Raw genomic sequence first — 27,583 nt, 5'->3', positions numbered from 1 at the left:
AGGAGTGGAAAATGGTCACTGATTAGGTCATCTTCTAGGATTTGAATCGAATGAGTTTTAGTTGCAAGGTGGTTTGAGGTTATGGCGTAGTCAAGTAGTTCAGTATTATTGTTTATTGGGTTTATCCTAGTTTTGGTATTTTGGTTAATTATTGTTAAGTTGTGTTTATCACATATTTCTAAGAGGGATATGCCTTTTTCAGATATTTTGGTGCTACCAAAAATGATGTGGTGGGCATTTAAATCTCCTAGTAGTATTGTATTTTTATTAGAACTTTTTTGATTGTGGATATGGGCTCATTTGGGGACTATAATAGCTAATAATGTGGAGAGGTTTATTGTCTCTTTCGAGTACAATTTCAATTGTTTGGGTTTGTTTGGGAGGAGGGTGGCTTTGAGGTTGGTTTTTTCAGCAATAAGTACTCCTCCCATAGAGCGAGAGATATCGTGTCTGAAAGTTTGGTAACCAGGGATGCTAAGGTGGGAATTTTTATTTAGTTTAGTTTCCTTTAACGAAATGATATCCGGGGAGTGGTTGGCGAATATAGTAAGTAGGAGGCTTAATTTTGGAAGGATACTGTGGATGTTTAGGTGGAGGAACTTGACCGAAGGAGGGAGTGTGCTTGTCATGTAGGTGATTGAGGAGGGCTAAATATTGAAGGATGGTGGAGACATTCCATAATTACAGTTTCTGGGATATTTAAGTTTAGGTGTTTTAGTGCTAACATGGTGGCGTAACTGGCAAGGTCGTCAGATTTAATATTAATGTTGGCTTTTTGGAAGGTGTATTGTACTAATTCAATTACAAAGGTTGCGATATTAAGTTTTTTTCAGTGACGATTTTATTTGTTATTTCACTTTTAGGGGTAAAATTGGTTACATTCGCGTAGGTTCTTTGTTCTTGTTGTTTGTTATTATTTTCAGTTTTAGCTTCTTTAAATTTTAGGCATCCTTTGTAAAGGGCGACATGAGTCCCTGAGCAATTGGCACATTTTGGGTTTTCTTTTGGTTTGGGACAGTCTTTAACTCTGTGGTTATCGCCACATCTGAGACATCTGGTTTGATTTTTGCAAGTATGGTGGGTGTGTCTAAAAAGTTGACATTTGAAACATTGAGTGATTTGGGGGGGGGGGGGGGGTTTGTGGTATTCTTCTGTTTTGTGTTTAGAGTATCCTAAGTAGAAACCTTGTTTGATTAGGGATTGTTGAGGCTCTTGTTCTTCAAACGTCATTTTTACTTTCCAAGTTGTATTGTTTGTGGCATGACTAATGAGTCTTATAGTTTGTATTGGGGTGTATTCTTGGTCTTTGAGTTCTTGTTCAATATCTTTGATTTGAATTTCAGGGTTTATGCCACAGGCTACTACGGAGAAGTTTCTTTGTCATACTTTTTGGGGGATTCTTGGTTTGGGGTTGCCTAGTTTAGTCTTTTGAGTCCATGGTTTCAGGAGGATATTTGCAGATTTAGGGTCATGGGGTGATTAGGATGTCGTTACTACGAAGACGGTTTATATTTGAGATCATGGCATTTGGTTTTTCTTCATTGATTAGTTTAGCAAGTGTTTATTGGGTTTTTTGATAGTTCTGGTAAGATTCCTGATACAATGATTGTTTGAGCGGACTTTTTGGTGGTTGGTTTGGAGTTAGGAGATGGGTTTATTTCAACGTAGATTGGACGTTGTCTTTTTCTGCTATTTTTGTACAGGGATCCAGTCATTAATGTCTATGTCAAAATCAGAGAGGTTTAGGTTTTCGACTAGGACGGCGGTTATAGGTGGGTAAGGGGTTGTCATATTGGCAAAACAGCCCCTCCCTATTGGTTTTAAATGGCTTCTATACAATGAAATTGATCATAAACTTCACTTACCAGAAAGAATTAGTCTCCAGCCTAAGACGGCGGACGGAAAGAATAGGAACTCCTTTTGAAGAGACACACTGTGAATCGAAAGTGTACTCGGCAGCGTTGTGTTGGTATCCAAGGACGCGTACGTTTTGTAAATGGCGAGTAAGTCATAGAGTGAAGGATGATGGGGTGGCGCTATGTCAAAAAGCTAACTGTTGACCAACATAATCCACAGAACCCTAAGGAAAGGAGAGGAATGCAAAAGAAATTAGCCAGGTTTCTTCAAAGTAAGTCTCGTACATTTAGCACAAAACATTAAACACTAATTAGCAACTAATTCCAACAAATTTTAGGCTGTGATTGAAGCTTTACTGGTGGAAACATAATTAAATATATATTACATTTTTATGAACCTTTCTTTCTTATGACTAACCTTGACTGTATATTGCAGCTTTCCAGCTTAGCTGGTGTTTTTCCATCAAATCAGCTCATCTTTGAGTTTTCTGATCTTGACAACAATCAACTGTCTTTTTAATTTACCACAACCCAGACCGCACTAATTGGCAACTCTTTCCAACAATCTAAGGCAACAATCATCAATTTAAGACAACCAAATTACTAATTACAAAATCATTCCAACAAACTAAGGCACCGGGTCTCATTAATTTAGCCCAAAACAGACCACACTAGTTAGCAAATCATATCAATAAACTAAGGCAAAACTTGTAAATTTAATACAAACACACCACACTAACTACCAACAAATTATCACAGTACTCCTCTTCAATTTAGCACAAACAGACCACACTAATTAGCTACTCATTCCACCAAACTAAGGCACAATGTCTCTTTAATTTATCACGAAACAGACAACACCAAAGTACCAACTGGTTCCAACAGGCTAAGGCACCGTGTCTCGTACATTTAGCACTGATCTTGACAAGCAACTGTTGAGAGGACAAGACTGATGTTCATGGTACTGGCTTACACTGATGTTTCCCTTGAAACTTAATTTTTCTCCAATTTCTGTTAAATCACCTCCACATAACACTTCCAGATATCTCTGTAGAGGACAAGCTTGAAGGATCTTCTCGTATTTGGTGGAGTTGAGATCTTTACCAAACAGAACGTTTCCTCTCACAGTATCATTTTGGATCCAAGCTTGTTGAGCAACATAGGCCACAGATCTCTGATGAAAGGAGAGGAATACAAAACAAATTAGTCACTTTTCTTCAAAGTAACAGCAAAAGTAAAAAAGGCAAACCCTGTTAACAACCAAACTGTCAGCCGTGAGACAAAACATGTATACTCTTCTAGAGGGGCAATTTGTGAAAGAAATGAAATTTTATGGTCAGATCAAAGTTATTGGACACTGGTTTGAACAACTCTCAAGAAAGACCTCACTAAATACCAACTCGTTCCATCAAACTAGGTACAATGTCTTATTAATTTTAGACAACCAAAATACTTATTGCAAATTCATTCCAACAAACTAAGGCAACAGGTTTCATTAATTTAGCACAAAACAGACCACACTAATTAGCAACTCATATCAATAAACTAAGGCAGAACTTATCAATTTAATACAAACACACCACACCAATTACCGACTGGTTCCAATAGGCTAAGGCTGAGGTCTTATACATTTAGCACAAAAATGTCTCCTACATTTCTAATTAAAAACTAATACCAATAAACTAAGGCACCATGTCTCAATAATTTAGCACAAAAACAGACTACATTAATTAGCATCTCATGCCAATAAACTAAGAAACCAATTTTTTAGCTTCATTTTGATGTTGTCATGGTTGCTTGGAATGAGTGGAATGTGTCACTCTGTACAAACTTTATCATGGAACTTGTTCAGCCTTTCTGTAAGAATAGTAGTTTAGCACAAAACAACATCAAATACCGACTGGTTCCAACAGGCTAAGGCACTGTGTCTCGTACACTTAGCACAAAAACAGACAACACTAAATACCGACTGGTTCCAACAGGCTAAGGCACTGTGTCTCGTACATTTAGCACAAAAACTGACCACACCAAATACCAACTTGTTCCAACAGGCTCAGGCATCGTGTCTCATACATTTAGCACAAAATCTGACCACACCAAATACCAACTGGTTCCAACAGGCTAAGGCACCGTGTCTCATACAATTAACACAAAAACACACCACACCAGTTACCTTTTTCAATAGGCTAAGGCACTGTGTCTCGTACAGTTAGCACAAAAACAGACCACACCAAATACCGACTGGTTCCAACAGGCTAAGGCACCGTGTCTCATACAATTAACACAAAAACACACCACACCAGTTACCTTTTTCAATAGGCTAAAGCACTGTGTCTCGTACAGTTAGCACAAAAACAGACCACACCAAATACCGACTGGTTCCAACAGGCTAAGGCACCGTGTCTCCTACATTTAGAAATGATCTTGACAACAATCAACTGTTGAGAGGACAAGACTGATGTTCATGATACTGGCTCACACTGATGTTTTCCTTGAATCTTACTTTTTCTCCAATTTCTGTTAAATCACCTCCAGATAACACTTCCAGATCTCTCTGTAGAGGACAGGCTTGAAGGATCTTCTCGTATTTGGTGGAGTTTATGATCTTTCAACCACTTGTTCTAAACCTGATCCAGCTTCATTACAGACATCCAAGACTTACAATTTTCCTTCAATTTTCTTCTTTCACCTGAGACAGTATTGTAAAAGATAAGAAGATTTCATATTGGAAAGCAGATAGACATTGCAACTAGACTCATTTTTATACACTCCCTCCCTTCCTCCCTCCCCCTGACTACCTAAACAACCCTGACTGCTGCCTCATTGATATAACTATGTATAAACAAATGTATATGATTGTGGTTTAATGGCAGAAATAAACGACACAAATACCAGAGCTTAAATATTTCTGTGTTACTATAGTAAACTGCATACCCAAACGGAAGCATTACAGAATCTTCAATGTCTCAGACCTCCAGCAGGATGTTACAGTCACAGTTCATGGAGTCTCCTTGTGAATCAGTGTGGCCAATGCAATGCTGTAAAGACAAATATCAAAGCAATATTTACAGTTTATATATACCTTTGGTGTGAAATAAATTTTAGTATTTTTTTTAAAGTAGTTTTACATAAGATCATCTTCCAGTTTGCGTATGCAGATACCTTTTTGATGAATGTTTACAAACATGAATAAACTGTACCTCTTTTTGTTACTAAGTGCCTGTTTATTTTTAATACTTGCAATATGACTCTTTAATGAACCTTACTAGACATTGCTATCAAACCTATGGAGTACTTCGTAAAATGCCAAAACTTCCTTTGATGTATATTGTTCACTATAATGGTCAAGCTGATTGAAAGGAATGAATTCAACACAATTTGAGAACATTTTATCAGCCAAACAATTTGGAGAGCATGTACTAGTTTAAACAAACTTAGCAAGCACATTCATGAGGAACTGGAAAATTGAAAAATGTCTGAAATAAACATCATTCTTGAAACGAGAAACTTGACAAGTGAAATAAGGACCGACACTTAAGCTACAACATGTACACTTAGCAAAGATGAAAACTGGCTTTTCAGCCAATACACAAGTACCAACAACATATTAGTATATTCATGGTAAACCCTCATGTGCTTCCATGACTTCTAGCACCTGTGTAATAATATTCTATATCAACAAGGACAGAGATACTATATCTTGTACTTATCTCTCAATACTCTTAATATGTGTTTACCATGAGTTGTGTTCCTCACAACTTTCAATCAATGTTTTCAAATTAAAAACCAAATTAAAGACAATTACTCAACAATGAGAGGTTGACTTAGCAAAGTTTGAATTCGGTTTAATAATAATCAAAGTTTTAGTGAAACAGTTCTGCAGACCATAAAATCATGCCTTAGGCATCAATAGAAGGCTATGATCTGATAAAGATATGCCGAGAGTTGGACCAATACTGTTAAGCCTAGCTTCAGGTCAAAATTATGCTAGTTGATCAAATTAATACATGTATATCAATTTAGTTGCCTATGCTAGGTAACATCAGCTTTCATGGAGAGTTTTCTCCATACTTGAACCATCACTAACATCAATTAGACCACAGAGCTAGGCCTAATTGCTTGAGAATTTCATTTTACAAAGTACCGTTGCTTGTATAAGAAGCCTAGGATAGGCTAGTTCGTCCTCATCTCTATCCAGACTTCACTTTGGTAGGCTAGCCTAGGTTTCCCATTTTCATTTGGTGGTAGGCCTAGCCTGGGGCCATTTGTTCCCTCCCCTAACAACGTTATTTTCCTCCCACTTAAAAGTTGAGTAACTTACCTCCTCTACATCATAGGGGAGTCAAGTACATTTTCACTGGAAACTAACATTTCCAGGGGAGTTAACTAAGGTTTTTCATGGGAGGCATATTGGCTAGGCTATGTGGAAAGAATAGATGTTGTAAGTGGAATAACTGTAAGAAAAGATTTAAAGGGAGAAAGGTAAAGTTAAGGGTGAAAAATAACATGGTTAAGGAAAGTAACATACTATTTTCAAGGGAGGAGACTGTTGTTCTGTAGGCTCTGACTGCATATTCTTGTAGAGTAAGCTAAAGAAAGTTGTGATTGTATGAAAATAGAAAATGTGACCAGGTATCTTGTAACTGTTCAGTGATTGGAAGATAAAAAATGTTTGTGAATAGGCCGGATTGTTTGCATAGGATTGTATGCGAACATGGGGTAATTTACATGCGTGGAATTCATAGTGGTACAGTAATGGGTTGTTTGCTTGTATGGCATTCATTGTGGGAATGAAATAACATAGACAATTTAGCCTAGATACAGTAGGTTTGCCCTCCTTGGTTCCTCTCCTTGTTTTCCTATTTACCAGTTTCTTCAATTACTACAAGTACAAGTGTCTCTTTGAAATATGTTCCTTTCTTTCACCAAACTCTCCTAAATCACAAGACACATTTACCACGTACAGTTGCTTCACTATACCTAAATTAATTCTTTCCACAGCCAAGCCGTCTTTCTTTGGCCGTGGCTACTCTTACGACTAGTCGTAACAATTATTTATAAACTATTCTTACGACAAAGGCGAATTCAAGCGCAGTAAAATAAATAAAGCAACTGCGCATGTAGTAGGGGTTACCCTAACCCTAAACATAACCCTAAACCTCAATCCTAACCCTAACTCTAACCGGAAATTATTGTTACTCCTCGTCGTAAAAATAGTACTCCTGGTCATAAAAATAGCAACTGCGCATGCGTAGTCGGAAATTATTCTTACAACTAGTCGTAAGAATAGTCACTTTGTCTTTCTTTCCTCCCCTGAAAAACGTTGGTTTCAACCCCAAAAAATAATTTCAGGGAGGAAACTATTGTTTTAATTCTTGAAAGTTGGAGAAGAAACCAACGGCCTTGCCTGTCATGATGGAAAAAAAAAAGAGAGAGCTTTCATCCTAAGCTAATTTGTTCGGCTGCGAGTTAGTTTCTTGAGGATGTGTTACTGTTAAGTGCTAGATGGCATAGCCTAGGCTATGGTAGGCTACTCTGGTAGGATTTTAAAGACATTTAGGCCTAGGCTAATTAAGTTAGGCCTAGCCTAACTGTACTAGCCTTAACCAGAAAGTAATTAGGCCCAACCAGTTAGGTCTAGTATTTTGTCGGAAGATATAAAGTGACTTACTTTACTTACGTTAATTGTCTAGTGAATATCATATTAGGCCTAGATTAGCATTCCAACTAGTATAGACGCCAGTGCCTACGTGAGCTAGCCTATCGTTAGGCCTAAGCTATACTATTATATGATAGGCTAGCGTAATTTCTCACGCTCGCTGACTCAAACAATGTGAAGTACTAACTTGCTCCACAAAACTAATACACAACCTTCGAGCTGGCGAATATATCTGCCATTCACATTCTTTGGCAGTTACCCCCCATACAGAATAGGCTACAAATTACAATTACGTATGAATTGTTAGCCAGCGGCTGCCAGGAAGCGAACTGCACTGCTCGTGTAACCTTTCTTGAGCTTTATATACAGATCATAATTCGCGCTCCGTTGCTTAACCTTTGACCACGACCGTGTGCGTCTATGGCAAGCCATGTGGGACAAACACCGCATAATATATCAACGTATTAATTGAAAAAAAAAAAAACTAGCAATGACATGCTAGATGCATATCCATTTGAAATCATTACATTTACAACGAAACAATTCAAATGGTCTCATAACATAGGCCTAAGGTCATTAAACATGTTGGTCAAGATAATTTATTGAGTTCGCTGCGAATCTCGTCAGAAAAGTTGTTTTAATGACCAATATATCATTACCCGAATGGGTTGGTCTGGCATAAGCCTAGGCGGGACAGTAGGCCTACTTTCATGATCAACCCGGGGGGGGGGGGGGCGAGGGTGTAGGTCTGGCGTATCCATGGGACAGACATTCTAAAGATAATAATTTACACTTTTTGAGGGGGACTCTTGGGGCGAATCTTGACATAAATATGTCAGCCTAAAATTGTTTAGCTAGCTGCATGAACATTTTCAGATACAACAAATTTTGGCAAAAACTGCTTGAATTTTGTGATAAAATGTCACATTTGAGATTTTTTTGATAAATTGTCTGAATTTTTAACCAATTCTCCAATATAAATGAAGGTATTAAATGAAATTCACTGTTTCTGTGATCCATGTAGAGGTTTTGTTCTTAAAGTACAGTCTTACCTTTTTGTGCAGTTCTAGAGCACCTGTTCCTTATGCATGTCTTGAAGTAGAGGTTGGGTAAAGTAGAGGTTTGCTAAATTTTAATAGAATCGATAGTTATATCTACTTCAGTTGCTGTAACTGTATCTTAGGTGCCCCCCCCCCTCCCTCTGCCAGGTTTCATCTAGGATGAACCACCTACTGGTGCTGTGATCAAGTGGATAAAGGCAATGGCATTTGAAGCAATGAGGTTTGGCAATCAGGAGGTTCTATGTAAGGTGGGTTTATCATCCAAGAGCAGTCTACAGTTTTCCCATCTGAAATGAGTTTCTAAATTTTATATAAAATGTTGAATTGGAAGCCACCCGTAGTGTAAGTTGTGATCCATACGCCTGTGCGGGCTTCTCCCACATTTGTGTTTGGTTAAGCTTTGTAAAAATAACTGCTCATTATTATTATTACAAGGGCCGTGTAACCCCATTATTATCTTTGGAGTGGGGGGAGGGGGTATCTGCACTTGTTGGATGTGTAGTGCAATTGGACGCCAAGATTAAGAAACAGCTAAACCACATTTACATAATGTTACAGCTCTGATATAAATCTTAGCTTTATAAGAAACTCAAAGGACAGCCATTTAATTTACCACTCCGTGGAAGCTGGAATCCTTTTTATTTATCAACAGCATACATACACACCATAATTGAATAATTAAACAGTAACATAAAAGATAAAAGTACTAAAACTGAAAACATGATAAGAAAATGACATCCCTTGATGAAAGTTCAGTGAACTGGAGCCTCTGGAGAGAGATGTATACTAATACAAGCCTTTTAATTAGGTTGTGATATTGTGTGTTCAATCACATCTATAATAATCAACAATGTGGGTAATCATTAATAAGTACTCATTTGAGTGCGAAAATAAAGCCTACAGGTTGTCAAATAATTCATTGTTAACAGTTAGATCATATAGCAAACAGAACAAGTAGCTACAAAGGAACGTACTTCCTTCATAAAATATCGCCCCAAGTGTCTTGCAGCATATAATATGTAACTTTAATAATTATACTCAACTTTCAGTGTGAACAACAGAGTAAACAACTCTACAGTAAAGGCCACCATTTGAATACTGTACTATCTTCTAAATGAATGGAAACAGTTAAAAAGATAGTTCATACTGTTCCAGTCTTTGATACACTGTGTATGAAACCGGTGGGGATTATAAAGGTAGGTTTTACACGCTTCACCATGATGTAAGAAATATAAGGGTAATAAAAGGAATATCATACCATCAAAGAATATATAACATTAACTCAAAGGTCACTGTACATCTTGTCCTTTGATGTTTAAGTCTCACTATGCATTCCATCTGGACGGTCTGAATAATAATGTTTTGGAGGTTTCTATTCTCGCTCGTTCTCTGAGATTCGGCCAAAATATTTGGCAAACAATGCACCTACAAGATTGTCTGCTTATTAACTACACAATGGTACCAAAATAGGGTTAGGGAACAGTTTGTTCGTGTTTATAATGGGAGGCATAATGGGGCTTTATACCTAAATATCACATGAAAGTAAGTACAAACAATGAAGGATATTCATCAGAACACAACTACGAGGCAAGTTATAAAACCAACCAATTTACTCAGTTTTGAAATGTAAGTAAAAACAGAGGAGCTGTGTGCTATTCATGACCAACATTTTTGTTTGTGTTTACGTCATATGAAAAACTCAAAATACCCATATCCCAATGGATTTAAAGAAAAAATTGAAACCATAGAAAGTAAGTTGACAGTCGGGTCAAGTAGCTACTGGATAGTTCCCTAAAAACACTTTAATGAGTTTTACTTCAGCACCGTCGAAATGGGTGCAATTAGTCCGTAAATATATGATGCTTGGCATGGCAAAACATGGATGGGACAGATATTGAGACTTTCATATTTAGAGAGGAGAGAAACAAACAAACAAGCAGAGACTTAAAGTTGAATCCAGATGTCCTTTTATCACTGAATGGAGAATCGGTTGAGAGAGCATTTCAGAGATGAAGCCTGAATTGAAAGCTAAAAGATCAATCAATTTTGTGAAGTAGCATTTAACGTACTACACTTTTCATTCAATTCTAATTACCACCAGGTGAAGGCAATATTATGCAATATTTCTGTACGAAACCCTTGGTGTATTTCTCCCCCTCCAACCCACGCCCAAAGAGGTGCAACTTCACATGGCTAATTAGCCTGATCACCTCTGTCCCTTCTGCTATATGAAAAGTAAAGTAAGACATCTTAATCCTCTCTTACATTTGATCTTTCTATGGTTTTAAGAATTTTGCATATTTTAAATATTCAGGGTGGCATTTAACCCCCCCACTTCCCCACACCCATCACCCTTCACCACCAAGAAAATTGAAAATGGATGAAGTAAACAGGGTGAGAGAGAACTTCAGTTGCTACTGATGTTTGTTCTAATAATGTCCTCATAGATAATACGGAAACCTCAAGTCTGCAATATAAATCCACCGTGACAAAATGATGATATTTCGGTTGCTTTTATTCCCAAGATGCGCTATTGTTCTTGTTTTGTTATTAAATTTATTTCCTATTCCTGTTGGCCTGGTTACATACCGTCACGAGAATCCGACAGTGGCGCATCCTGGTCGACCGAGTGGGGAAGGAAAACCAAAACTTGCAACAACATCAACGACAACGACAGAGTAAATACAGACTTGTGACACGTTGTGACAAGTTGTGACAACGTCACAGCAAAATCACATCATTGTAGCAAATGCCCAAAAAGATGGCTGAATTAAGAAAGAAAACAGTTTCTCCTTTCTCCCCTCTTTTTGGTCGAGGCAACATCCCAGTTTGGAGAGAAAGTCAAGCAATTTTGGGGGATCTAGTTTAAGGAGATTGAAGAAAGACAGGGTTTAAAGGTGACATGCACTACTGTAATTTAAAGGATTAAAGGAGCACTTTTTCCCCCATTTTTTTTGTTTTAAACTGTTTGTTAGCCAAACACTAAAGCTAGAAACAGTAAAAACATGGTAAAGACTAACGCTAACAGCTAATATGGACATAGTCGAAGGTCAAAACTTCCTCTTTGTGTAATTTCTATCATTTGAACATCAATTATGTTCGTATTTGATATGGAATACATGGTTTGGTTTTTTATTGAGATTTTTCAAGCTGAATGCTACTTTAACTGAACAATAAACATAGAGTCTGGCAGGATCAGAACCGATGTTTTCAGAAAATCTGGCAAATCTAAAATAATCTTCTTTGAGAATCTCCTGGGTATTAATTCTCTAAACTATAGTTTCATTATGAAATTATCTTCTTGTATTTTTTTTCTTTCTGATGTTCAGCAAAGATACACACATTACCATAAAAACATTTTTTCATGCAAAAAAAGGGTGAAAGTGAAGCTTACGAAAACGATATCACTTCAAAAATAATTTCAAAACAAAACACTCAATTGAAAAGTAAGCAAAAGCTGCAGGCAAGTCTTTCAAACATGTGAGTCTAGTCAAACCAATCCGAAAACAACTGCAATTTGGGGGGTGGGGATAGGTGGGGGGTAGAGGTTGGGTAGAACAGCACTGATCAAACCGAGTTCACCAACAAAAGTAAAGCAAAGCATTGATTTATGACTCACATAAAAGGTGACATGATTTCTACACTTAAAACCAATCACTTTGTGTAATCATTAATGAAGAATATCAAAACAAGCCATAACTGAAAGATATTTGTTTCCGAGTAAGCTGGCTTTAGTAAGTTGAGATTGATCAATTAATTCGATCTTATCAATGGAAGTTTGTTCAACCTATTGATTTTAACATGAAGTGCAACTCCAGTGGCATGTCCATGCAAGTACTAGCTTCAGTGTCAATTTACCCACACATTTTACTGGGTGGAGTGGGGTGGGGGGGGAGGAGGGGGGAATGGCTAATATCTCAACTTTTCCCCATAGCTCATGTACTTTCTTGTGGTACATTCACTGATATTACTTACATAGAACCTAACGGAAGGAATGTCGAGACCATCCATCATTTTCACCACACTTTAATAAGTACACATGAATCGTATCCTAACGCCTGTCACACCAGGCACATTGATAAAACAAAATTGCCCCCCCCCCTTTTATTTTCTCTCTTTCTATTACTTAGTGCTTGTTTTGGATTAATGATGAAGATTTTTACAATTTTTCTAAGCAAGGATACTTAAGTTTTTGGCAGCCCATTGGTAGGTGCGGTCAAGATAATGCTTAATCAAATAACAAAAATAATTGTTGGGATTGGGGGATAGGCCAGCCAAGCTATTACCTAACTACAGACAGAAAAAAAAAGACTTTCTAAAGTAAACTGGTACCTTGATCAAACTTTACCATATTATTAGATCTTGATCAATGTTTACAATATTACTAGGGGGTCATCGGGCTGATACAGGTGGTTTACTCTCGAACCAGTGTAAAAGCTTAAATGAAACAGGACACTGTTGTGCTGGTATGAGACGCATTAGAACACAACAGGTAGCGAGGGCGCTTTATTCTGTCCTTGTCTACAGTAGCATACCCGTACAACTGCTGTGTAACCCTACACCAACTTATTACGGTCTTGTCCATGAAACAAAAAGCCTTATCAGCTGACATACTACCGAACTTAGTCGGTATACTTTATACTAGTATGCAAATCGTAAACAATCTATAAACAGAAATAGGTGGGTGGCTCTGCTCTTCATAATCTAAAACAAGAGATATCCTTTAAGAATGTGGACTTAATAGATAAATGCAGAGAGGGTGGGGAGAAGAATGGAAGGTAGAGGGGGCCAGAGACAAGGAAAATTCCAACGCACCTGTGTTCTGCAAGCATCTCCATAAGTTATACCTGCCAGAACTTCAGAGATGGGTCCAGGGTGCGTCTTATCCCCAAAACGCTCTTGCCTAATCTGAAATTCAAAGAGTAGACAACATCCTCGTTGGTAACATTATAACACTTCTATTCATAGTCTCTCTGCCATTAAGGATGAGGCATTAAAAATTCATGCCTTTTGCCACCGCGGTCCTGGCACCAGCTGCAAGGAGCATGTGGCATGAGTGCTAAATGCCTCGTTCTGTTGGATGCAGGTGTGACCTCATCAATTTTTCATTTCTGGGTAATATGGTTACGGAAACTTCACCGGCAGACACTCTTTGGGACATCTATCAAAGTTGAAGAATGACAGAACACATAACATATCACTAAGAAGACACATAACATAACACTAAGAGGACATTGAATAGTGATACTAAGGAGGAGAGATTTAAGAATGTTTAAAGTTCTCACAGCAAATTGTTGAGGCTTGCTAAGGGTCTGCTGTGTGTAAAATGATCCTGGGTGGGAAGGGGTTCGGGGGCGTGAGGAAATATACACCCATCCGCTTCAACCTACCATAAAAATACAAAAGTAGTAAATAGCACAACTTAAAAAACTTTCTTGGGTGAACCCTCCCTACATGTGGAAATGGCTCCCTAAATGGGGAGTCCGCTCCCTACAAGGGGAGAACCCTACCTACGTGGGGAGTCCGCTTCAACGAATCCAGGGCAACACCCACTGATACACTTTTACATTATCTTTTTTTTTTACCACTTTTTCTATAACATACCAGATACATCATTCACTCCTCGGAAGACCGAATTAGGGGAAAGGCGAAAAAATGGGAAAGAAGTGAGAGGAAGGAGAAAGTGGTGACAAATAACAAAAATAAAACAATCAATTAGAAATAACAGTGTATAACGTCATCAACGTACAGTTTAAACCTTCTTCTTGTACTCCTTATGATCTTGTCCCTGTCTTGCAAACTGTTGTGGATCGGTGATAGCGACTGCATCACCACTCTTGGGGTCCTTGTCACCTACCCACTGTGAAAAATGTAACCAGAGAGAAGAGTTGTGGATGACGCATAATCACTGGGTTTCCATTTGGCCTGTTTCCTACAAGATTTCTAACCGCAGGAGCGTAGCCAGGGGGCGAAGGGGGAGACCGCCCCCCCTCGATTTTTTTGTTGTATTTTTTTTATGATATCGAAGTTTTATAGTAGCTGTTATAAGAGGTTTTAATATTTGTTCACCAATAAATTAACTGTGTCTGAATTTTCGAAAATTCCCTGACCAACATTCTTCATCATACTTCCCTCTACTCGTGCAATTTTGACCGGTCTGTTAGGGGTTGAAGGTTTTTTTTCTATATTGGTTGTCCATAGATGATATTTTGTGCAACATTATGGGCATATTTGAAGTGAATTTGTTTATTCAAATTCTGAACAAATAATGGGCTTTAAAGCCTAAACCAGTCATATGTGGTTATATGCAAGGAGCCAAATTTTTCATCATTTTAATATTTATTACGGGGGGGGGGGCTAGTAAGGTTATATATAAACTTTGTGACATGTTGTAAGACATGTGTAAACATGCTTGCTTGCAAAAAAAAGTGGGGTCTAAAGCCACCCATCTCTCCCCCGCGTTGCGACATCCCTATATTATGCACTGAATATTATATATTATATTTTCCGTTTCTGGTGGGTGGTTATTGTGCCAATGTATATTTGTGCCCTATCATTATTCATTATTTCTATTTGTTTTATGTTCAGAGTACATTCACAGTATCTGTGGCAGAAACCAGTGGACAGAGCCACAGCCACAAGAGATGAACAAACGGTTTGCATACAAGTGCACGAATGCTCCAAGATACATGAAATTGAAGAAGCTGTAGTTTATTTTTGTTTTGTTTTGTAATTTTATAGTTGTTGAATAAAAAAGGAGACTTCAGAATTCTGGTTATTCTCATTATTTGTTTGAAGAGTTTTAATCAATAACTAGGACAACAAGCTGGCCAAATTCCTAACTCTCCTTACTTGGAACTGATTAGCATACAAGTATTCAATAAGTATTCGAGTAAGTATTCAGAAACCTGTTAAGCCTTCATAAAATAACTAATTAGCATACAAGTATTTGAATACTAGCGAATAAGTATTCGAGTAACTATAAGTATTCATCAGAGCCGAATTATTTAAAGTAGCAAATACTTATATGTAAATGAGCTAAGTATTCAAATAGCTATTCCAAATCTACTCGAATACCTATTCGAATACCTATTTGAATACCTATTTGAATACCTAACAGATATTCGAATACTTCACTCATTTACATATTTTGGCTCTGACGAAGGCTTATAGTTATTCGTATTAGTATTGGAATACTTATTTTGTACTGCGTGTTATATGGTAAATTTTCTGAATACTAAGGAAATCTTTGAATACTTTTTGAATACTTATCGACTATATTCATGTTAGGTAAGGGTAACTTTATTAGAAAGCAAATAATCCGCTTTGTAACGATCATTGTTTGTTACCCAGACTCGACAAAAAAAAACACACACACACACCGATTGATAAAATTGTAGGTTGACAAAACCCAGACAACCAACTCTTGATGCTGCAGGGAGAAGAGAGGACCAAGTACTCCCATTCCTGTCCATCAACACCCCCCACTTCCCACACCACTTGAAATCCTAACCCACTAGTAAAGTGTGTTGCTGAACCTTCAAGACATACAAATAGAAAACTCAATTATGACTTTCATGAATGATCTCTAAGGGAAATTTTTCCCACAGTTTCAACTGGTAGCTTTTCTAAGGATTTACATTAGCCAAAAGACCCTGGTTTCCAAGGTCAATAATGAAACACATCTCCCAGGTGGGTAACCTTGCCCTTGGGGTCAGACATCAAAAGAATATTATGGGAACTTTATCGCTGAATGTCAACATTATTAGTGCACATACATGTTAGAAAGCAAACATCCCCTACTATGCCTTAATCCAAATCCATAAATCCGATTTGGAGTCGGCAAGTCGCATCAAGACTAGCAATTATTCCAGTCAAACATACTTTTTCAACCGCTGTTATTTTCTTTTCAAATTCATGGAGCAGGCTTTGCTATTGCGGGTGGCTTTCTGCTGTTACTCAGAGCCTAGTTTGACTCAGGATATAGCAAACAAAAGTTTGTACAGAAGCGGAATCTTCGGGGGTGGAGAGAGTTGAGGAGAGTGTAATGACTACATATTGATACAGAAGTAGACTATGCTAATGGCAAAATCAAGTTCCGTGTAGGCTAGGAGATACAATCATTCCCAAGACAATAAAAATTCCAAATTGATTATATTGTTTGGAAACAGTTTGAAAATTTCAGATAACTTTTCTCAGAGGAGAGGGTCATAACAAAGATTAACTCAATCCATTCCATTTACTTTGTGTTTCGAGTTGACTAATCTTGTCCATTTTCAACCCTAACCCCCCCCCCCTTACCCCATTCCCGGCTCTTTAAAAAACAGCTTAAAAAAAGGAAAACTCTGTAAATTTCACAGGTCTCCAAAATATTCTGAAATGGAGGAGAATGAACAAACTGTAACATAACCAGAAAACATTTGGCCTAGCACTGCTAAGTTTTACAAGCAATCCGACCACGTTGGACCAAGTCCAGCTAATTCTTTACCTGTATCTCACATGCTGCTACACAGTTGAGGGCTAGGAAGTACGCCTCTATGGACCCACCACAGCAGACGATCTTGTTTTGGGGTCCAGGGGCCCTGATGATTTGATCCTTCTGTTCCTCCTCAACCACGATCTCCGTGTAGTCATAGTATAGAGATCAAATCAAGGCATCTTGACTGATCGGCAATAGGCCACACTTCATAGTTGAGACCTGTCAAGATTCAAAGCAAAAAATTCAAAATCCTCCATATTCTATGACATCTTTGCTTTTAACGATTTGCTTTTGGTCAACAACTTGCAGGAAGGGTAATGCTAGGCAAACATATTGAATATTCAAAGAACATTTAAAATCCTCCATAATCTATGACATCATTGCTTTTAAGGTAGTTTTTTTTCTTTTTTTTCTTTTCTTTTATGTGGTCAGCAAATTTATAAAGTCAACCAGGTATTAATCAAAACAAATCGAATGTGACAAGTCAAGCTAAAGATCTTAAAAAAAAGTGATCAAAATCCAAGTAAAGAAAAAAGGAACCTGCTCTAAGAATCATGAAAGTAATTACAAAGGTGGATACTCACAGCAGCGGCTGCTGAAGTGTGCACATGTTAAATGCATTTAGTACCTGGTCTGGATTTATTATTATTATTACTATTGCTTTGGCAGACTTTTAACTTTGAACACTATCTATCAATATATAGCAACTGCTTTGAAGTTGATGAGAAAAACATCTTTTGGCCGAGAAGCATCCAACATTGGGGTTATTCCACTCATCTCCAGAAGTTATCTGTTGATCCAAAAAAAATCCCTTAGTTCATTGTTGCCTTTAAATAAAACAGTGAGTGACTTAATTATTTAGATTACACAAAAGAAGGCAAAACTATATCAAGAAAAGAATGCAAGACAATTGATCATGTTAGCCATTAGCTAGCATTTGAAAGCAGTAGAGAAGACCAGCATATGCAGAGAAGTCTCCTTGATAATTGAAACAAACACTGTTGTTCTATAACTCTATAAACACTACCTGGCAATTGATTGGACATTGTTTATATGTAAAGGATTGGGTGGTTAGAGAAGTCTGGTTGCGACATCCAAGTGGGGGGGGGGGTGGGTGGGGGGGAGATATAGTATGGCAAGGGAAGGCAGAACTCAGTTTTTCTCTTTAAGCGCTGGTATTTTGTTCCCCACTAGCAAGCTCTACATCAAAAAATAGGAGGAAAAGGAAAACAAATGTGTAGTAAACAATGCTTGATAAAATCATAAACTAGCTTTTAAATGTTGGAACACTCCTTTAATGCTCAGAAAATATTAAAGAGTGAATGGCTCCTTTAATATTAAGGAGTAGAAGGCTCTTTTAAATGCTTATGCCATGCAACCCACAATGCATCTCATGTCAAAAATTAACCTTCTATTCTAAAAATCATGGCTATAACCGACATATGATAAAAAAAAATAAGATATAAAATCTTAAATTTGTCCAAAATCCATAACCATCTAAAAAAATATTTGCTTTGTCAATAGATGATAGCTGAAGGGAATCAATACAGCTTATTTATTACAACTCTAAGTGTACATATGACCAACAATCCCAATGCCATGGAATACTATTATGTACCAACACCAACAACAATATGTACACAACAGTTACCTTTATCAAACACATGGACACGGCCATCTCATACTACAAAAACTTGTGATAAAACTGAGGGTGCTACTGGCAAATACCGCAGAATATGTACAACCTATCTAGCCTTATGCTGTCTACCAACAGAAATCACCTACAATATAAAAATGAAATGCAAGCAAATATGAATACTTGTAACGTCTTCGTTCACATACTGAAATAATTATTCCATTTAGTACAGTAGTAGCAGGCATATCACATAATATAACACATGCTTGGACCTAAGATGTTTAAAAAGTAAGGAACGAACTTACCTGATTGTACCTGGTCTCCATAGCTGCCCTCAGCATACACTGCAAACGTACATTTTCTGCAACACCTAACTTCACGTCAAACTACAAAAAAAGCATCATATCAGTCAAAATCTTAGAAAAGTTACAAATGAAACATGTTATTACCTCATAGAGCTTTTGATGATAAACTGACACAGGGAAAGTTAATTGAAAATAACTGATATTTTTGGATATATACATAAATCTTAGATTTCGTGTATAAACATGTTGTCAATGGTCCTGACCACAAACTTTTTCAGGTTCCTTACCCGCAACTTCCTGGAGTTTTGAAGGCTGAAATTGCAAATAAACTAGTGCATATCCCTACACCAGTTTGAAGGGTCACATTGCAAATAAATTAATGCATATCCCTACACTAGTTTGGAGGGCTGAAATTGCAAATAAACTATTGCATATCCCTACACTAGTTTGGAGGGCTGAAATTGCAATTAACTAGTGCATATCCCTACACTAGTTTGGAGGACTGAAATTGCAATTAACTAGTGCATATCTCTACATATAAATAGACCTATCAAAAAGCCCAATCCTTGAGATCAATTTTAAGTTGGTCTGACTTCATGAAGTCAAAAAATTGGATAACCAACCGTTATTGGATAACCAACCGTCAACCTGTTAACACTGTTCCTTGAGGAGCTCTTATATTTTCTACTTTCTAATGATCTCCGAGGTTAAATAAATTGTATTACTTGAGACACTAATTGAGACAATATTTAGCAGAAAATTTTATTTTATTCCAATTTTGGAATACTTTTTCCGCTGGAGATCTCGGCAATGACGTCTTGCGACGTTCGTTAGCCTACAAGATTGTTAGTACGGATTCTGCGACAGTGGAGAAATTAAAGGAGTGTAGCATCAGAGTTGCCGACAGTTCATATAAAGATACTGAGATTTTGTATGCTATCATGAATGATGTTGGTAGAGATGGAATTACAAGTTGTGTGAAATCTTTGGGATGCTGGATTATCACATTAAAAGCAAAGGAACAAGCGGATCTTATTTTGGACAGTGGACTCCTCGTGAATGGGAATCAGTTTCTACTGGTGTCAACAGAACGTTCCTAACTGTTAGTGTTTTCAGAGTACCTTCATTCATACAGGACAAAGATCTAACAGGAAAACTTTGTGAGTATGGGTGTAAAATAAGAGGCGAATGGAAACGAAAGACCTTCCCCAGATTCCCAAATATCGAGAACGGAATACGATATGTACAGTTAGAACTACCTGAAGAACACAAGAGCTTGCCTTACGCAATTAGAATTAACGGGATTAATATGAACTTAAAGCACAATAGTCAAACTAAAGTATGCAATCTGTGTTTGGAAAGCGATCACATCAGGAGAAACTGTCCTAACTACAAATGTAAAGTTTGCGATGTCCAAGGGCACCGGGAAGCTAATTGCCCAAAGGTCAGATGCTTTAAATGCCAAGAACTTGGACATAAAAGCTTTAATTGTCCTGAGACGTTTGAAGAGTATCGCCATGACAACACAGACGCTGGCTCGACCCTAGATACACATGAAAACGAAACACAATATCAGTCTGAGGGATTAGTCACTGGGTCAGTTGAACAGGACGATCACGCTATTCAAGAAGCTAACGAGGTCAGGGCACAGAAATCCGAACAAAACACAGATTCAACAGCAAAGAAGAACAATAACGCGAACTCCAGACACCCGAGTAATCCTAACCAGGAGTCAAAGAAAACCCACCAACAACAGCGAACTGAACAAAAGACGACATTGCCAACACAAAAAAGTAGAAGAACAACGGAGAACGCAACCGGAGACTGGATCTCAGCGGATGGAGGGGGCAAGCACACAAAGGGGAAACATCCAACCCCACAAAAGAAATATCCCTAGACGAAGACGGCTTTCAAACTATCAGACTAAAGAAGAAAACATTTATTCCTAATCTCAGCAGAGCGAGAAATGTCAGAACAAAGGATTCTTCAGCAGAACCTATGCAAAGATGACGGCGTTCATGTTATACATTTATTTATTTATAGCGATGCAAGCTGCAAAATACCTTGAAACATGGGAGGAAGCTATCGCATGCAATTACTACCATATTGTTTCATACAACAAGATGTCTAGCAAACACATATTGTCTTTATTCCACCATAATAGTCGAAGCCTTAACAAAAACTTAGACGACATAACTACATTTACGTCTCTATTGAAGGAGGATTTCTCTGTCATTGGATTTACCGAAACCTGGCTTACTGCAGATATATCCCCCCTAATCCATATCAATATCTATACGCTTGTTGAAAGGCATCGTCCCGAAAGGAGAGGTGGCGGTGTTTGTTTATTTGTTAACAACGATTTAAATTTCAAACTCAGAAACGATATAAGCATTTTCAATGATTCTGTCAATGTTCATAGAGGTTGACATAACATCAGCAATGAAAAATTATACCATAGGCGTACTTTATAGGCCTCCAAAAAGTTCACTGCATATTTTTCTGACACACGAAAACAAAATTTTAACCCAACTCCCGAATGAACGACATAGTGCGTACATTATGGGTGATTATAATATTGATCTTGCTGACAATATTAAATCTGCTGACTTTTTAAACTTACTATATGCCAGTGGATTTTTTCCTACTATTACCAAACCTACCCGTGTGGGTTGCACTTCTGCAACTCTTTTAGATAATGTTATAACCAATGATGACTGCAAACTAATAACTGGTATCTTTGTAACCGATCTCAGTGACCATTATCCATTATTTCTCCAAACTGCCATACACAAAAGTAGGCAAAGGGACTCTATGTATGTGAGGAACTACTGCAAAACAAATGTACAGAATTTCTTCTCAACAATCCAAGATGCTTCTTGGGAAAATGTTTCATCCCAAACTGATGCAAACATTGCCTATTCTATGTTTTATAACAATTTCAATGCCATATATAATCAATGCTTTCCTGAGCAATGCGTCACCAAATCTAAGAGACGTCGAAAGAGACACCTGTGGATTACTGCAGGTATTCTAGTTTCTATAAAAAGAAAAGATAAGCTATTTAAAAGACATATTAAGAACCCGTCTGGTGTAAATAAAACTATTTATTCTCAATATCGCAATAAGCTCAATCATGTTATCAAATTTTCTAGAAAATTATATTTCAACAATAAATTTGATAATGCGAGGAGTAACCCAAAAGGCACATGGGATACCATTAACCAACTACTCCAAAAAGGTCGTAAACAATCATCGTATCCCTCTTTTTCAAGGATGGTGACAAAGAGATTAACACCGACCATGACATTGCTAATAAATTTAATGACTTTTTCGTCAATCTGGGGCCATCACTGGCAAGTAAAATCAACCACAAACGTAAATCACAGGAATCTGTGAACATTGATGTTAACACTCATTCCATGTTTTCTCATCCTGTCAGTGAGGAGGAGTTGTTAAAAACAGCAGCCTCTTGCATAAAACCAGATAAAGCAGCTGGATACGATGATTTTAAGCCTGGTATTGTAAGACAAGTTATCCTATTTATTACCAAACCATTAACCCACATTTGTAATTTGTCTTTCAATACCGGTATTTTTCCTGATATGCTAAAAATTGCTAAGGTCATCCCTGTCTTTAAGAAAGGGGATTCAGAAAACTTTGAAAATTATCGACCTATATTCACTATTATCATGTTTTTTCCAAAATAGTTGAAAGGCTTATGTATAATCGTATTTTTAACTTTATTTCAAAATATAACATTTTATGCCAGGAACAGTATGGATTCCGTCCTGAACACCCCACTGAGCTAGCACTAGCTGATGCCATTGACAATTTGTATAGTAATCTTGACAAGAATAGTACCTGTGTCGGGGTTTTCCTGGACCTCTCAAAGGTCTTTGACACAATAGACCACACAATTCTGCTTAATAAATAACACCGTTACGGCATAAGAGGAACCCCTCTTAATTGGATCGACAGTTACTTAGCAAACCGCTACCAATATACATCCTACAAAAATGCTCATTCCCAACCGGAGAGAATTCAATGTGGTGTGCCACAAGGCTCTATACTTGGTCCATTGCTTTTTATCCTATATGTTAATGACATTACCAATGTTTCTGATAAAGTTAAAGTTGTTTTGTTTGCTGACGACACAAATATTTTCTTTGTATCACAATCGAGAACTTTATTTCATATTGAAGTATCAACTGAATTAGACAAGTTCAGCGACTGGTTCGCTGGCAACAAATTATAATTGAATATTGATAAAACAAACTATATAGTTTTTAATACTTCTAAAAATTTTACATGGAATGCTGATATTACTATGGGTAGTAAAAGACTACAACAAGTCAATAGTACTAGATTTTTAGGCGTATATATAGATCATTAACTTAAATGGTGTGACCACATTACAACTGTCTGTAAAAAAGTTGCAAAAAACACCGGTGTTTTAGCTAAGCCTAAGCGTTATCTGCCACAACACATATTAAAGATTCTCTATCAGACATTAGTCCAGCCACATATTACGTATTGTTGTAACATATGGTCTGGTACTAGATATACCAATCTGAATCCCATTTGTATTACACAGAAGAGAGCAGTCCGCCATATAACACATGCCAAACCACGGGACCATACAAATCCTCTTTTTAAGCGTTCTAAGTTGTTAAAAGCTGATGACATTATTAGGGTTAACCTTGCTACATTTGCTTATAAGGCATGGAATGGACTGTTACCAAATGCTTCATATCAATTCCTTTCTTTCTAAAATGCACACTAAACATTCTTCAAAATAGCCCTCTTACTGACCAACGCGTATGACTCATCACCTTGACCGAAAATCCTGTGGCTCTGTGCGGACAAGTTGTTTGGACTATTCCATTCATCAGGGGGTCTTAAACGGTGTTTCTATAATTATAGGATTGCAGTTGATAAATTAATTGGTACTAACTTGCTTCAATATTTATGATGCATATTTCACGGTCATTTTCTTTGAAATAATATTAAGTTCAATAAAATATGACGTTTTGAAAGCGAAACTCGGCTGTTGCGATGTAGGTGAGCACTGTGCATTGCGTAGCTGTACCCTATTGCAGAGTACAGGATACACATATTACGTAACGGCGTGCCCACTGAAGAAAGCGAAACTTGCATTTTTCTTAGAAGACATTCGATTGGATTGCACTTGGTCCGATTGAAGACAGTGACCAATGAAAATGAATTTAACATCAATGTAAAGTTAAGAAAAAATCCTTTCCAAAATCGTTTGAACTAAATTTGTCAATGAATATTCAAGAGGATGGTTACGCAAACAAAGTACGGCTATCAAATGGTGATTTTCTTCAGTATTTACTGTGTGTTTTCAATGAAGGTTTTGAGTTCGATATTTACTAACCTTGCATCGTAAATCACCGAAGTCCGGTGGAATTTTGAACTGTATTGTTAAGAAAATAACAGAACTTTAGAGACAAAACATTTCTCTGTTTAGTGCCGTTTGAACTAAGTTTTTTCGGTATTAACTTTTCACGCTATGGCTGTAGGAAAATGGTCTATATGGTAAAGTCATAGGCCTAAAACTGAGGCGGTCGAACTCAGTTCGTGTGGCGCACAAGGAATGGCGCTAAGGAATTGATATGTTTATGACTACTTAATATGTAACAGTGATATTCATCATTACAATACCAGATCTTCAGGCAATGCACATGATAACAGGTATAATTCTACAATGGGGATGTTATCACTAAGGGCACGTACAATCAAAACATGGAATTCTCTATCAGACAATATTACAAATAAACCTTCTGCAAAATCATTCAGAAGAAACTTTATTCAAAAATTATTGCATCTTATTAATTGAACATGTTCATTTTTTCTTATATATTTTGTTTTCTTTTTCCTTTTCTTTACAGGGAGTCCTCTACTTTGTTAAGCCATCTGAAGGTTTTTTAGAGGACTTCCTATCACATTGAATATATTCACGTGATAAACAAATCAAATCAAATTTGTGAATAGGACTGCATATTGCAATTTTAGTCTAGTAGGTTAATTATTTAATGATGTCTATTTTCCTCAAGATGAGCTTCATTCTCAAAAGTTATACCTGTACTTACATTTTATGCCTTTGTTTGCTAGCTGGGTCATCTACTTGGTTATTTTTCAGTGGAACAGGTGTCACTTAACTGTTTCTTCTCCTCATTACTGCTTGCATGTGTTCCTCTCACTCCTAAATTTGTCCATCAACTTCATGCTCCAGTAATCCTGTTTCAAAAGGAATTATAAATAATATCGAATGCTTTATGTTCACATACTGGGTAATCACCAATCACAATAAATCCCATTCCAACCCCATAGCTTCACGCACACACACATCTAATCAAATACACACACATGCTGTTTGAAAGCCGTTATTTCCTATTCACAGTTGGTTTGGTCTACCAAACATACTCTGAAACTCTCTACAAAGACAACGATGCACAGAGCTGACCCTGGCAACCTAGGATAAGGAATTATATTTTACCCAGCCCAGACACAATAGCATGTACATATAAACATTACTTACTACAGGATGAGCGCCAGGTATGGATGCCTTTCCCAGGAACGGGTAGACCCCGCTTCCTCTGAGTAGTGGGCAGTTCAAGTGCAGCTCGTAGATTGCTCAACAGCATGTCTCCTCCCAGTCCTGTGGTCAGTACACTACAACCAGTTTGTACCTACATGTAATGAAAGAAATTAATCAAAAATAATATGGCACAAAAGAGGGTTCTAATTAAGAAGACACTGCAACTGCATGGCCTCTCCAAAGACTTTCCAATTCAGGCAGAATATGATCATCAATATCACAACCCTCTAAGTATAATGCAAGAAGTAAGACTCCATTTGCCCCTGCAAGCCAATGCAGAGATGTAATAGTTGTGAATGTCACCATGGATACATTTGTTATTGGTTACCATCAGAGTAACAAGTTGTGCTTAATGGGTGAAATGAAAAGAAGAAGGGATCACAAGGTACAAAGTCCAGGCAATGAGGGCTGTTCAGCAAAGATGCCCTATTTCGGAGATGAACAAAATGGTGGAAAGATTTGTGAATCCAAATTACTAACAGGTAAGAATCCACTAATGGTCAAGTGTCTCACAACTGATGCTGATGGCAAGGCATGTAAAAGGTTCAGTAGTACAATGGCTGTAACTACTCATTCTGAAAGTGAACTTAACCTGTTAGATCAAGTTCACCTACTCAAGTCACTCCGCAGAGCACTGACTATATTAAAGCAGTAATCTCCTCTGATATGTTCCTGCAAAAACTGTGACTAAGAAGCGCTTGACAATCTTATAAATACCTGGGAGAAACCATCACTGATAAATTGGAGTGGGATGAACATGTAAAACGTATTCTAGCAAAAACTAATCAGCGTATGTTCCTATTACAGAAGCTTAATTTATTCGGACTAGACCAACTGTTATTTCTCTGTTCTATATTAAAATCGGCAATCAAGACCACCATTACATTCTGTTTAGCCGCGTGGGGTGAAAATACTACTGCTAGAGACATGACCAAGTTAAGTAGACTAGTTTCTAAAGCAAGGAAAGTTTGTCGGTCACATGACCTCAGTTCAGTAGATGAGTTGCTTGTCAGAGTATCACAGAGTAATATGAAGTCAATCATGTCATCCCAACATCCTCTGGGGCATCGGGTATATTACAGCAATCAAACAGGCAGACTAATTGTCATGAGTTGCTGAACCGAGAGATACAGGTGTTCTTTCTTGCAAAGGGCTATTCTCAACCTTGCCAATGAATTATGTAGGAAATAGGCCAAATATATGTGTCAGAATATGGACATAGTAGTCTTAATTTTTCGTTTTAGGAATCAGATTTTTATGTATTTTCAATGTATTTATGATTGTTTTATTGTCTGTTTTACTGAGATGGACTGAATGCCAATTTTTATGGTCAATAAATTTCTTATATCTGAAATATCAAAAGCACTTTATCAACATTGAGGAAGTACACATTTCCATTTATGCCAAATGCTGCAAAGGGTTCTCTGCTAATATCCCACACTGACAGCAGGAAGCTAACAAAATATCTGAGACACCCACCTGCAGCAAATGATTATGGTCCACTCGTTTTGAGACTTCCACTCAAAAGCAGATGTCATCAATAAGGCTTTCCCTGTGACCAATCCAAAACATAGTACCACACTTTTGTGCATTGGATCAGTACAGGGACTACAGTTCCATACACATAACATATAGTGTGCCTGAAGAGTCCATAGCCAGTAAGATGGAAGCTGCAGTATTAAAAGTGAGCTCAAATAGTCCATGTATCCAGACTCTGAAATAGATGCAAAGAAAACAGCAATGTGATGAATTACGTAAGAGAGGCAGAGCATACAGATGGAGGAGAGCAACACTCAGAAAGTACAAGCTGCATGGTAGAACTAAAAACATAAACCAGTCCAGTATCTATAAGAAAGATCAACTGATTCATGACCAGTTACTCTAGGATGAAAAACTACACTGATGATGAAGATGACAATATGTATCAGTGATGCCAGTAATTTGTAAACTGAGTCTATCCAC

General features: G+C 37.4%; 1 protein-coding gene and 1 long non-coding RNA gene across 41 annotated transcripts in view; one reads left to right on the top strand and one right to left on the bottom strand.

Annotated features, from left to right (window-relative positions):
• Positions 1–27,583, top strand: part of LOC139966417 (uncharacterized) — a 386,420-nt gene that overhangs the window by 48,102 nt on the left and 310,735 nt on the right. The gene's annotated exons all lie outside the window — the stretch shown is intronic.
• The window catches only part of LOC139966420 (uncharacterized), a 49,826-nt gene that overhangs the window by 10,177 nt on the left and 12,066 nt on the right, over positions 1–27,583 (bottom strand). For 8 of the 37 annotated variants that reach the window (XR_011792618.1, XR_011792605.1, XR_011792613.1 and 5 more), the window contains 14 exons: positions 27,101–27,335; positions 25,562–25,712; positions 25,113–25,260; positions 24,398–24,436; positions 18,997–19,077; positions 17,640–17,845; positions 17,065–17,274; positions 14,326–14,436; positions 13,392–13,484; positions 6,178–11,436; positions 4,791–4,894; positions 4,360–4,545; positions 2,880–3,030; positions 1,866–2,080 (listed from right to left, as the gene is read on the bottom strand). This is a non-coding gene — a long non-coding RNA (uncharacterized lncRNA). Of the gene's footprint in view, positions 1–1,865; positions 2,081–2,763; positions 3,031–4,359; positions 4,546–4,748; positions 4,895–6,177; positions 11,437–13,391; positions 13,485–14,325; positions 14,437–17,064; positions 17,275–17,639; positions 17,846–18,996; positions 19,078–24,397; positions 24,437–25,112; positions 25,261–25,561; positions 25,713–27,100; positions 27,336–27,583 lie in introns of all 37 variants that reach the window. The other 29 variants (XR_011792615.1, XR_011792628.1, XR_011792626.1 and 26 more) reach the window with 29 other exon arrangements.

Source organism: Apostichopus japonicus, chromosome 4 (genome assembly GCF_037975245.1).
Source record: "Apostichopus japonicus isolate 1M-3 chromosome 4, ASM3797524v1, whole genome shotgun sequence".
In the NCBI taxonomy this organism is placed as follows: domain Eukaryota; kingdom Metazoa; phylum Echinodermata; class Holothuroidea; order Aspidochirotida; family Stichopodidae; genus Apostichopus; species Apostichopus japonicus.
The sequence above is the reverse complement of the archived record's forward strand: the minus strand, read 5'-3'. Positions and strand labels throughout refer to the sequence as shown.